General features: G+C 44.9%; 1 protein-coding gene across 5 annotated transcripts in view; it reads right to left on the minus strand.

Moving 5' to 3' along the window:
- The window catches only part of CUNH1orf159 (chromosome unknown C1orf159 homolog), a 101,056-nt gene that overhangs the window by 70,965 nt on the left and 16,649 nt on the right, over positions 1-13,442 (minus strand). For 2 of the 5 annotated variants that reach the window (XM_077458103.1, XM_077458104.1), the window contains exon 2: positions 8,205-8,347. The gene's annotated coding sequence lies outside the window, so the exon portion shown is untranslated. Of the gene's footprint in view, positions 1-8,204; positions 8,348-13,197; positions 13,319-13,442 lie in introns of those variants that run through there. The other 3 variants (XM_077458107.1, XM_077458108.1, XM_077458106.1) reach the window with 2 other exon arrangements.

Below are 13,442 nucleotides of genomic sequence, written 5' to 3' on the forward strand. Positions count from 1 at the left end.
TCATGTCGTTAGTGGCGACACCAGCGAACATATGCGGGAGTGACATCGCAGCTCCGGCCAGTCACAGTGCCGGAGCCGCGATACCTGGAAGTCACTCCGGGATAAATGGCTGCATCGGAAGGAGGGGAACGAGGACCACTTCGGGTGCTTCGATCTCAGCTAAGCAATTCATAATGAGCTAGTATGCTATGCATACTAGCTCATTATACCTTTGTCTTGCTGGGGTTATTTTTATTTTTTATTTTTGAGGCTTTAATTCCTTTTTAAATAATAGCACAGTCCTTTAACATTTTTTTGCATAAGGGCCGGTTCACACAGCGAGGCGCGGCGAGGCGTCTCCGACTTGCCTCGCCGCGACCTGCGGGGACCTCAGCGGCGACTTGCAGAGGACTTCTGTATAGAAGTCAATGCAAGTCGCCCCCGAAGTCGCCCCCGAAGTCGCCCCGAAGTAGTACAGGAACCTTTTTTCTGAGTCGGAGCGACTCGAGTCGCTCCTCTCAGAACGGTTCCATTGTACAGAACGGGGGCGACTTGCGGGAGCGAGGCGAGGCGAGCCGTGTCGCCTCGCATCGCCTCGCTGTGTGAACCGGCCCTAAATATGGTTTTGATAAACATTTACACAAATCTCACTGGGCCTAAAAAATAAATAAATAAAATAAAAAAGTACCAGTTACTTACCGGTAACTGTCTTTCTGGGAAATCTTCCAGGACGGCACACCTGAGAGATGAGAGGCTCCTCCCTACAGGAAACACAATCAATCGACAGCTGTTTTAAGTCCCCACCCTTCCCCTTGATCCTCAGTTTGTAGAGAAGTAACTCCTGAACCAGGTTCACAAGGGAAATCATTCCTCATAGGTACTCACCTTCTAGTGTTCTAGAATTTTCCCTCCTCCAACGGGCGGGAAGTAGGCCTGCCGTCCTGGAAGATTTCCCAGAAAGACAGTTACCGGTAAGTAACTGGTACTTTTCTCAAGTCATCTTCCAGGACGGCACACCTGAGAGGATAAACAAGTACCTCAGGCCTACCTTAGGGTGGGGCCACTGCAAAACCCTCTTGGCGAACCTTGGCTCTGCAGTGAGCTTTACCTCCACTCCATACGCTCATATGCTTGATGAAGGCATGTTAGCTGGATCATGCGGCTGATCTGCAGGTCTGCTCCACAGATGTTCCTGCCTTTTCCGCTTCAGATGCAGTATCTAGGTGAAATGGGCTCTTAAAAATGGAATCAGAAAACATGTTAAACTTGTAGGTTAGCAATGTTGCCTATCTCACACATCTAACAACCATGGCCTATTATGCCTGTAGGTGCTACTTAGAACCACTAAAAAGATAAATAAGAGACCTGTGTAAGACAAGGACACTACATTAATCAATAAGAGGGCCTGTCTTAACACTATCCTGTTGAGGGAAATAAAACTGCTTCCTTTTTATCTTTATGTCAGCAAAAGACTAAAGGGAAGCCTACTTAAGGGAAATAGATTAACAGAAGCTTGAACCCTGGGTTTAAGGCATGCCCAATCTATGTCCTTACTTACGCCTGAGAGCCTTCTTCAGGAGATTAAAGTCCCTAGCAGGAGTAGACTACCCATATTGCTATGTCTAGTTTTGCTAAAAGGGCAAAATGAAGGCCATGCACCAAGCCGAAACCTATTCGATCGGGTATACATCTTTATACTTCATCCTCAGGCCCTAATACTCCTCTGAACAGAACTCTCCAAGTTCTTACTAAACAGGGCGATTCATTATCCCCTTCCTCCAGTGTCCCATAACCCTACAGGGCTTCAACCCTAGGAAATGGTTCTGGCATCCCTGAATGCAAGTGGTCAAGGTTTTCTGACATGTGGCAGCTGCAGCCCGAACTCCTGGCCCCTCCATGGAAAAGAAGGCTGAAATACAAAAGGTGATACATGCATTATTAATATCACAAATAAAATGATCATAGATTGTGGGCACGGCACAATAGATTTAGACAGAAAGGACACAAGCATAGACAACAATGTTGTGTGCCTGAGTGTGACTAGCTAAACCAATATATCAAATATGGGAAGAGACCCAAATCTGAACCTCAACGTAGACAAACAGTCCTCATAGTCTGGTTTTCTGATGTGCTGCCAAGACGTAAAAACATTAAGACTCAAGCAAACCCTAAATGCTGCGTATTTCTTTAGTGCAGCTAGCTAGGTCATAACTGATATATAAATACGGAAAGGACAGGAACCCTCTTTACTGTTGTGCTTTACCTATGTACAGCAAAACAAGGCTATAAAGACAGAAAGACCCAAACTTCTATGTTGTGTATTTCTGACAAACCACCACAGTTATAAGATTAATATGAACACCAACTCCCGTGTTGTGCATTTCTGCTATGCCACAGGGAAAAATATGGAACACAAGACAATCCTTTCTGTCATGCACTTCTGTAGTGTAGTTCAGATAGAACCAACACTGAGAAAGGACACGAGCAACCTGCAGCATTGTGTTTTTCTGAAACAGAAAGCACCAGCAAGCTTCAATCTTGAGTATTTCTGCTGTGCAACAACATAAAAGCAGACACTGAGGAAAAAGACAGACAGCCTTTACAGCTGCAATCTTTCTGGTCTGCTGCAAAATAAAACAATAACGTCATGATGAGTATTCCTGCTGTGTAGCAAAACCTCAATCAGAAGGGACAGATAAGTTTAGGGTTCCCACACCCGTGCGACCCAACCTGCGACTTGGGACTGCAAGACGCATGAGAAGTCATATACTATGGCTTCCAATGGGTACCATTTGTGTCTGTGCGACACCAGCAGTCCCTGATTCCTGGATCCACAGACCTCAAGATTACACAGGTCGCAGGGAAAAAAAAAAAAACAAAATAGCAATTTTCAGGTCGAACCAGTAAGGGGTCCCCAATGCTGTGACTCCCTGGAGGATTGCAGCCAACAAACCCCTGCTGTGTATCCCTAAGATGCAGAAAGGTAGATCCATGAGAAACACTGCTTAGCCTGATATACAAACGATAAGGCAGTAAATATAGGACATACAGGACACAAACATTCAATCTTTGTGTATGTCTGATGTGTAGCAATATACCAATACTGAGCAGAGAGGCCACCATCCTCAATGTGTCTCTCAGCTGAGCAGCAAAAACAAAATCAGAAAAAGACAAGCAACCTTCACTGCTGTGTCCTTTCTGATATGCAGCCAATAAGGCAGAATATGCAAGACATAAAAGGACAGACAACCTTCAATCTTGTATATGTCTGATGTGCAACAATATAACAATTCTGAATAGAGATAGCACATGCATATTGAAGCGATTTGGCCTTGCGACTCAACATGTCAAATCGCATGGCTAAAATCAGCACAACACCACTTTGTGGTGCTACATGGATTACCAAAGGCAGTATATGTACTACACCTGGCAGGGGTTCAATTTGTATTTCTACTAAGTAGCCCAACAAATTCGAACCATCAATTTTCACTGCTGCCTTTCTGATAAGGCAGTAATACAGGACACAAAACCTCACAGACCTTAATGCTGTATAAATCTGATGTGCAACAATAAAACACTATGAATAGAGATAGCACATCCATATTGAAATGATTTGTCATGCGACTCAACATGTCAAATCGCATGTTTAAACTCGGCAGCCATTGCTGTTAATAGCACTGTCTGAATCAGCACAGCGCCCTGCAAATCAGGACCATCAGACTTCACTGCTGCCTTTCTGATAAGTAACCAACAAGGCAGTAAAACAGGACACAAAGCCCCACAGACAGACCTCAATCTTGTGTATGTCTGATGTGCAGCAATATAACCATTATGAGCAGAGATGTCACCAGACACAATGATGTGCATTTCTGCTGTGCAACACAAAACCAGAAAGTACAGACCACCTTCACTGTTGTATTTTTCTGATCTGTAGCCAAACAAAGCAGTACCTTTAGTATATAAAGGACAGCAAACAAGCTTCAGTGCAGTGCATTTCTGATGTACAGCAATATAGCCCTTATAAGCAGAGATGTCACAAATCTCAATGTGTATTTCTGCTGTGCCACAAAAACATCCCAGCAAGCACAAACCTTCACTACTGAGGTCTACTGGTGTGCAGCCAATGAGGAGTCATGGTCTATCCCTTTATGAAATAACCAACAGGCAATTTATTTCATAGGCATAGCCTGGGCTGTAGATACTAAACCTTCACCACCAGAGAAGGAACAGATCCTAAAATGGTTGGACACCCTACTATTAGTAGTAGTTGTTGTCCTACCTTGCCTCCATAGACTGAGCAAACGCTAGCCAGCACATATCCAGGTGGTGCTGATTAGCAACTAAAGTCTCAATGAGCCCAGCCCTAGAGACCAATTTAAGACCTCTCTAGAAGAGGTGGTTACCAGTTTAGCCTGGGAGGTAAATAGCTATTTGCAGGCTTCAAACAATTAATTATGTAGCTCTTGCATAGGTTTGCACAGAAAATCCTCAATTAAAAGGATGTAGGGAGCGATCTATGGTGAATCGCCTTTAGATCTGCCACTGCGTGGATTGTAGCCCAAACCAATAAAAAAAAAGTTTCTTCTTACCTCCTACACTATAATATAAACACAGTGTAAAGGTGGAGTGGGAGGTTGGAGCTTATGAAAGTTAACTATAGCAGGCAACCCCCAAAAAGGAGGATCTGTGACAAGGGAACCCCTACTGTGCCACACAGTAGCTTGGTCTCTGCCCATCCTTGAATGTTAGGTCAGCTTTTAAACATTGTGAAGCAACTTCAGATTCCTAGCAGCTGGGCTAATAGGGCCGGTAACCTAGTGCACCTGCTGACCAGGGGAGCTTCTGAATCCACCAACCACTGCCCAATTAATAACCTGTTCAGTGGTATACCTGGCCTGTAAATAACTTTGTATCTACCAGGTCCCCTCTGTACGCTATATTCATCCCTACTAAATGTACCACAACTGGGCATGTAGGGAGAGGCTGGCAACCTACTGCTGCGATAACCACAGTGTCTCTGCTGTAAGAGGGAGCTGTGGCTGGTGGTTTTAGCAGTGGCGTCTGCGCTATTTGTATCCCGACCCCAGGTTCTGCACTGCACCAGTCAGTATATACACGGGGAAGGGGGAGCAATGGCCTACCTACCTCTTTCTCATCTGAAGTGGTTTAGGCACACTCGTTCCTCTGCACCACCTGTCCACCATACAGCTTCTCTGATGTAAGAGGGAGCTGCGGCTGGTGTTTTTAGCAGAAGCTTAAGGGCTATTTGAATCCAGACCCCAGGTGAGATCTCAAATGCCCAGGAACCCTCTGGCTGGAATTGGGGATTTTGCAGCTAAATTCCCACGGCAAAAGGAAAGTAAAGTACTCACCGTTGTCTTCCTCTTTTTGCCACAGCCAGCGGGCTTGCTTTTCCATCCTTATGGTCCACACGCAAGGAGGATAGCCGCCAAAGTGGGGGGGGGCAATGCCTTCCATTCCTCATTCCCATCTTCATATCTGAGGTGGTTAAGGCAGACATCCACCGTAGTAAACTGGTGCCTCCTCGCTCTAGAGAAAGGAGGATGTGGGCGCCTGCTCCTACTGACTCTCAGCCTTCCCTCCTGGGTAAGAACGCCGCTGCCATTTTCCCGAAGTTTGAAAATGACGCGGGTGCTTGTTGCCACGCCCTCTCCGGCAGCCCACGCGAGCTACCGGGGACCCAGGAGTCGGGGACAAGCCCCCTGGAAAGAACCGATGGCCAGCACCCCCGTCTGAACAGCCACCTGTACAGGTAAGGAGGGGGGAGACAGGATAATGGCCCCTGAAGTTCTGGGTACACCACTGTACCCAGGGTCCTTCAGCTCTCAGGGGGGCTCTTCCAATTTCTGCTGCCCGCCCTGAGGAAAAGATAGGGGAACCCCCCAGGAAGGACAAGAATATCCTACCAGACCCAGAGGCTTCCCAGGCTTGTGGTCCGGCTCCCTGGGGGAGACCACCAGCCCCAGGCTTCGGGTCATTTGGAAAAAAACAAACAGTTTCGCTGTGTAGGGAGAAACACAATCAAAAACTGAGGATCAAGGGGAAGGGTGGGGACTTAAAACAGCTGTCGATTGATTGTGTTTCCTGTAGGGAGGAGCCTCTCATCTCTCAGGTGTGCCGTCCTGGAAGATGACTTGAGAAAAACAGTAGCTTTTTTTTATCCTACTGGTCAGATGCTTTTATAAAATGTTTGGTTTGGAGGGTCCTTGCAAAAATGGTCTTGCCGCCTGAGTTTAAAAGTGTAGGGCAAGGCCTGGAAGTAAAAGGAAAAGCCCATACATTCATTTTTTTTTGCCCCCTTCAACCAGTGGGTTGAAGATTTCCCCATCCACACATCTGAGGTGGATTGGGGAATCACTCCCGCCAAGTTATTGTATTCTGACAGGCTGACTTCCCCACTGTCAAAATACAATGATCAGTTCAGCTAGCATTAGCCGGCGGCACTGATCGATCAGGAAAAACCTGGCAGGGTGGCTGTGCGCTCACTCTACTTCTTTATTTCTCACCCAATTGAGAATGCTGTTGCTGGTACTGCCCATTGCTACTTGCATATGTCATTTCCTATCCGAGAATTCTTCGGGTATCTACCAGAGTGCTGGATGCACATACGCTGCCAATCCCATGCATGTGCACCCAGCAGAATTGTCTTTATACATTCCCAACATCAATGATAAACATGAAAACAATGTGGTTCCTGTCTAGAGAGCCGAGTAAGCAGGCATGGGCTCTTCTAGCCCATCATCGTGGGGGCAGCTCTTCTAGCCCATCATCGTGGGGGCAGCAAAGAATACCAAAAATGAAAGGACAAATAATCCTCTGCCCTTGCTGCGGGTAGCCACCAGAGTATGACCAGAAATGATGAAAGAGCAAAGTGTCAATGAAAAACTGCATGTAAATATTACATTTTACAGCAGTTTTAATGGTACCTTTATTTTAATTCTTATAATTTAGGTGAAGTTTCTCTTTAAGCTTATTCTTTTGATTAACCAGTAGAGACCTGCGCTATAGCCAAATGACGGCTACAGCGCTGACCTCCTTTGCCGGGACGACGTCTATTAAAGTCGTCCCGTGCACGAGCGGCCTGCGCGCCCCCCTGAGGGGCGCGCGTGGCGCGCTCTGTGATCGGCGAGTCTATGAGACTCGCCTTATCATGGATCCGAGCAAGGGGTCGATCCCGACCCCTTACCACGTGATCAGCTGTCAGCCAATGACAGCTGATCATGTGATACAACAGAGCCGGTAATCGGCTATTATTCCTCCTCGCGCTGACAGCGCGAGGAGAGAGAAAAAAAAAAAAAGAGCCGATCACCGGCGGCTGTGATCGGGACATTAGTCCCGATCACGGCCAGCCCTGCCAGTGCCCACCTGCCCCCTTCCAGTGCCACCTCATTAAAAAATAAGTGCCCCCTGTCAGTGTCACCCAGCAGTGCCCACAGTCTGCCTCAACAACGGTGCTGCACCCCAGTGCCACATATCTGTGCCCATCAGTGCCGCCCATCAGTCCCATCTATCAGTGGTACCTATCAGTGCCCCTTAGTGCCACCCATCTGTGCCATCTTATCTGTACCCATCTTTGCCCATCAGTGTCGCCTTAACTATGCACATCAGTGCCCACCAGTGCAGCCTATCAGTGCCCACCAGTGCAGCCTATCAGTGCCCACCAGTGCAGCCTATCAGTGCCCACCAGTGCAGCCTATCAGTGCCCACCAGTGCAGCCTATCAGTGCCCACCAGTGCAGCCTATCAGTGCCCACCAGTGCAGCCTATCAGTGCCCACCAGTGCAGCCCATCAGTGCCCACCAGTGCAGCCCATCAGTGCCCACCAGTGCAGCCCATCAGTGCCCACCAGTGCAGCCCATCAGTGCCGCCTCATCAGCGCACTTCAATGAAGGAGAAAAATGACCTGTTTGCAAAATTTTATAACAAACTGTTAAACATGATTTTTTATTTTATTTTTTGCATCTTTTTTTGTTTGTTTAGCAAAAAAATAAAACTCCCAGCTGTGAATACCACCAAAAGAAAGCTCCATTTGTGGGAAAAAAATTATAAAAATGTCATTTGAGTACAGTATGCCCACACAATTGTCATTCAAAGTGCATCAGCACTGAAAGCTGAAAATTGGTCTGGGCAGGAGGGGGGTTTAAGTGCCCAGTAAGCAAGTGGTTAAATATTCTAAGATTAAAATATTAAGGCAAATGTACTTACACAGTCCATAAGTAACATAAATGCCCACATTTACTTCTTATGGGATCTCATGACTCTTGATTCTTGGTTCTGTGATGAATGACTGCAGGTCTCAGTTCCGCAAACTTCTCAAGAAAGTCCAACTGGTCCGCGATGATGCGCTACTGAAAAATAAATATGGTCATCTGTAAGGTGTAGAATGCAATACTATCTGACCTGGTTTAAGATGGAGGCCCTCACAAACATACCATGGTACAGTATATAATGTACTGACATTTTTACAATGTTTAATCCAATATTTATATAAAACCCAACACAAGCCATCTTTCTTTGTTTTCGTTGGGGAAGCATTAGGATTGTGGTCAAGTCGTAATTGCCATCCATACTCTACGGGGAAAGAGATCACCACACTCTTTGACCCGGTTATCCCAGGACAAGAAACCTAGGAAACTATGGGGTCACGGGACAGGAAGGCGACTGAAACATCTTGTTTCTGGTAACTCTCCTGGGATTCAAAATTGGGACTCGGCTCATGCTGAGAAAATACTGACATTTCACAAGGTTCTCACCTTTCCCCACTTTACTGAAAAAATGGATTGGTTCTCCCCACACTCCATACAATTGACTCCCACACTAGGACAGGAAATGAGGGTTATACTCTTCAATGGGGACAGCTACAACAATGACAGTCTGCCAGAGGTTCTAACCCTTCACTTTTTTTTTTTGGTAGAGGTGTTGTAAATAACTTGGTGTAAATAACGGTGTAAGCCGAGGGCCAAAGTTTTACAGAATTACGTATACATGGTCAGCACACAGCAAATGGCTTCCACCGAAGGGAAACTAAACTCCATTTGTAGGCTTTCAAAACAAACATCCTGCCCATGAGTAGATGCCCCAAGATGGCAACGTGGGTGCCCCTCGCTGATTTAATTTCATTACAGGGGCTAAGCCCTGCCCAAAGTACGAAAATTCTCATACAACAGAATAAAAATTCAAAAGTGATGTAATTGTATGGGTTGTATTGTATTTTCGGAGGAAAAACTGTGCTGATTAAATGGAAATCATTCAATCTGGTATGGTACAACAACATTTTTTTGTGTTTTTCCCTTCAGGAAAATTTCAGACGCAAGCCGTGTACGAACGATCAGATTAATTTAGGATTGCTTCGAAACCTAAGCATTATTTTTTTTGTACAATATTCTGATCGTGTGTATGGGGCTTAAAGTGATTGTAAATGATCACTTTGTTAAATACCCCATTCAGTATAAAATAGAAATGAAAGGCAAAACATTTTTGTATAGATGTAAAAAAAAAAAAAAAAAATATATATATATATATATATATATATATATATATATATATATATATATATATATATATATATATATATATATATATATATATATATATATATATATATATTTATATTTTTTTTTCCGTTTTACAAATTATCACATTCCTCCTGTTCTCAGCTGCATAAGTGCTAGGGGAAGGAGAAGCAGCAGCACACTGAGCTTGCCAGCAAATGTCTGTGCATTGGGGGTGTGTCTGGACAAGTCTGATCATTGGAGGAGAGCCTACTGAGTTCCCAGCATAGCTAGAGCACTGACCATGGAGACTGTGTGCTCTCCTGCTAAGTGTGGTCAGTTTTTAATGGGAAAACAAGGGGGGGGGGAGGGGAGACCAGCAAGAATACCAGAGATTTCATACAAAGGAAGCAATACAAAGACAACAGGATACTTTCTCATACAAGTACATGGTACAACAAGCACATATCAGGAATGTGAACTGTTGGGGTAACAAACACCAAGTCAGGCTTCATTAAGGAAGTAATGCAAAGTCAGAGGGGCACATTAACTTTTTCCAGTGATAAAAATATTAGTAAACAAATGGTGTTTGCTCTTAGGCAGGACTTTTTAAAAATTATATAATACAGTATAGCTCCCAAATGTTAAACCACAAAAATTGGGTGAGTTTTTTTTTTTTTTGATTAGGCAGCAGTCTGTTCCTTTAGACTCACTCCATTTGTTAAAGGCCTGAGAAGTTCTGAACATTGACCATGTATTCCAGGTGTTTCTATACTGTTCCAATCAGGGGCGTTGCTAGGGGGTGGCTATAACCCCGATTCTGGGGCCCATAGCCCCGAGACTCTTGCCGCAGGGTCCCTGCCTAACCAGCGGGTCGCGGCTGCTGCAGCGGGAGGGCTGTATGAGAGAAGCGGAGGAGAGGAAAGAAGCAATCGGGGGAACGAGAGATGACATCTCTCTCTGCCCGACCCGCATCAGTGCTCTTCACAGCTGGGCTTCTACAATTTGGGAGTGAGGTGTGGCGAGCAACAGAGAGATGACATCTCTCACTGCCCACCAAACATCAGCACTCTTCCGCCCCCACAGCACGGTGGAGTACAGGTCACATGCTTCCTGTCATCGGTGGAGCTCCACTTTGCAGCCAGACCCCCTTTGCTTCAATGTTAGAGGTGCGTCGGGGAGCAGCGAGATGACATCTCTCACTTCCTGCCCCGCATCAATGCGCTCACTAAATGGACCAGTGCTGCCAGCCTGCCACCAATGCAGTATCAATGCACATATGGTGGCACTGGCTGGCATGGCAAGTGACAATCTACATCTGGTGGCCGGTGATGTGGCAAGTGTCAATCTGCAAATGGTGGCAGGAGAATAGGGATTTACTCCAGCGTGTTTGCACTCTCCATGTGCAGAGCCCGCCAGGAAGTCAGCACGGCACTGCTCTAATCACAGGCAGCGAGATATTTCCTGATCTCTGCAGCTGCACAACGGGAAAATGTCTTGCTGCCTGTGATTAGTGCAGTGCTGACTTCCTGGCGGGCTCTGCACGTGGAGTGTGCGAACATGCCGGAGCTCATCCTTACAGGAGAAGTGGCAAGTGACAATCCAAATCTGCTGCCAGATGAAAGTGGCAAGTGACAATCCACATCTGGTGGCAGGCAACATGGCAAGTGACAATCCACATCTAGTGGCAGGTGACGGTGCCAAGTAACATGCTGCATCTGGTGACAATCGACGGCGGCAAGTGATACGCTACATCTGGTGGCAGGAGATGTGGAAATTGACATGCCCAGGGCTCCCACTGATTCTGCATTATGGCGAGTTGAACCACATCATCATATATTAGAATATAACAATATAAATAATGAACTTCAGTCACCCTGACACCATATCAACCATGGTGCCAAGATGATTGAAGCACCAACACCACTGGTCAAACCCCCCCCCCCTCCACGCGGGCATGCAAAAAGGTTGGTGACTGCTGCTATGGGCTCTAGCCCCAGACCTTTTGCAGACCTAGCAATGGCCCTGGTTCCAATCGTTTTATTTTCTTGTGATAGAATTTTTTCCAAATCTCTAATGGTATCTAGTTCTATTGCCCATTGTAATTAATAAAATATAGTGCAGCGCTATTATTCTATCATGTGAAAAAATACAGTGATATCAATTCATAAATAAAATCAATCTATATAGAATTCTATTAAAGTTCATATATATGAAAAACAACTTCTGTGTCAAATTATTGTGACTTCTCAGTCCATATATCATCCCCCACTCTGTTCATCATGTCTTCTGCAGATTATGATTTATGAGCACACCATCACCAGCCGGTATACCCGCTCACCTCACACCCGGGTCAGGTAGACTCAGAAACCATTCCTTTGTTTTCATTCAGCTATGGTCTCATCTCTTCCACATCTGACCCACTACTCTGTATCCACTTCCCAATCAGTAGCCCTCCCAGGGGGATTGCATTATTGATCTCTCATATATATATACTGCCCCACTGCTCCTCTTCTTCCCCCACACCGTTATCGCTTGATATTCCTGATAGGATATGGCTCCACATTCATGTAACAATAAATAGGAGGATACATAGTGCTCTCCATTTGTAACATTAAAATGCCCCAATTAAAATACACTTACAAGATATTCAATCAACACCGGCTCTATGCATTACAAATATGTCCAACTGCTCACCGCTGTGGCTGCGTGACCTCATGAGGTTAGGCTCCTCCTCTCTATATGCGCATTGCCCTCTGATTGGGCTTTCTCAATAGATGGGCGGGCCGTCTCACCCGGGCCCTTAAATAGCTCAGCGTTACCACGGCAATCCCCCTAGGCCTCGCCCCGGAAGCCTGGCGTGTATTGGGACACACCCACTACCCGTGGACCGAGGAAGTGCCATTTATCCAAACCAAACAATGGTACTTATAACTCTTCTGCAACCCACATGTAAATGACATTATTGTGCAATATACTTCCCACCCTACTAATCCGGACTGCCGCGGAAACCACCCAGTCACAATCTGAACAAGAAATGACTGTAATAAACTATAAATAGTACCACTTGTATTTGTATTTTGACCTTTTACTCAGTTCATCTATACAAAAAGTCAATCAATACAAGTTGTAAAATGATTTAATTACAGTGGCGAATGATATATGAACTAAGTCACAATAATTTGACATGGAAGTTGTTTTTCATATATATATATATATATATATATATATATATATATATATACATACATATACACACACACACACACACACACATATATGAACTTTAAAAAAAATGTAATATAGATTGATTTATGAATTGATATCACTGTATTTTTTCACATGATAAAATATAAGTGCAGTGCTATTATTCTATTAATGAATATGTTGTATGGTAAGGTGGCCTTGAGGCGATTCAGTTCGCGTTGTGCGCTATGCAAATATCTTATTCATTCATTCAAGGTAAACTCACTGGAAGTATACATCGGCTGTGGTATATTATCAGTTTTTATAGTTTGTAGATTTCAGTTTATAGCACTTTAGGAAGGCAGCCCCAATTGTCTTTTACACACTATTGCCCATTCTGCCAAAGCCTGGTACACCGAGTTGTTTTCCCCGCTTAACACAGTGTGTTAAAGGGGTTGTAAAGGTTCTTTTTTATTTTCTACATAGGTTCCTCTAAGCTAGTGCATTGTTGGTTCACTTACCTTTTCCTTCGATTTCCCTTCTAAATGTTTTTTTTCTTTGTCTGAATATCTCACTTCCTGTTTCTCCTCAGTAAACTTCTCACCATCATCCGAGCGGTGGTTAGTCAGCCAGAACAGCTTACTGAGGAGGAAAAGGAAGTGATACATTCAGACAAAGAAAAAAAACATTTAGAAGGGAAATCGAAGGAAAAGGTAAGTGAACCAACAATGCACTAGCTTAGAGGAACCTATTTAGAAAATAAAAA

This window comes from Lithobates pipiens, unplaced genomic scaffold, assembly GCF_037356315.1.
Source record: "Lithobates pipiens isolate NorthernLeopardFrog02 unplaced genomic scaffold, aLitPip1_a1.2 Scaffold_27, whole genome shotgun sequence".
NCBI classification, from domain to species: Eukaryota; Metazoa; Chordata; class Amphibia; order Anura; family Ranidae; genus Lithobates; species Lithobates pipiens.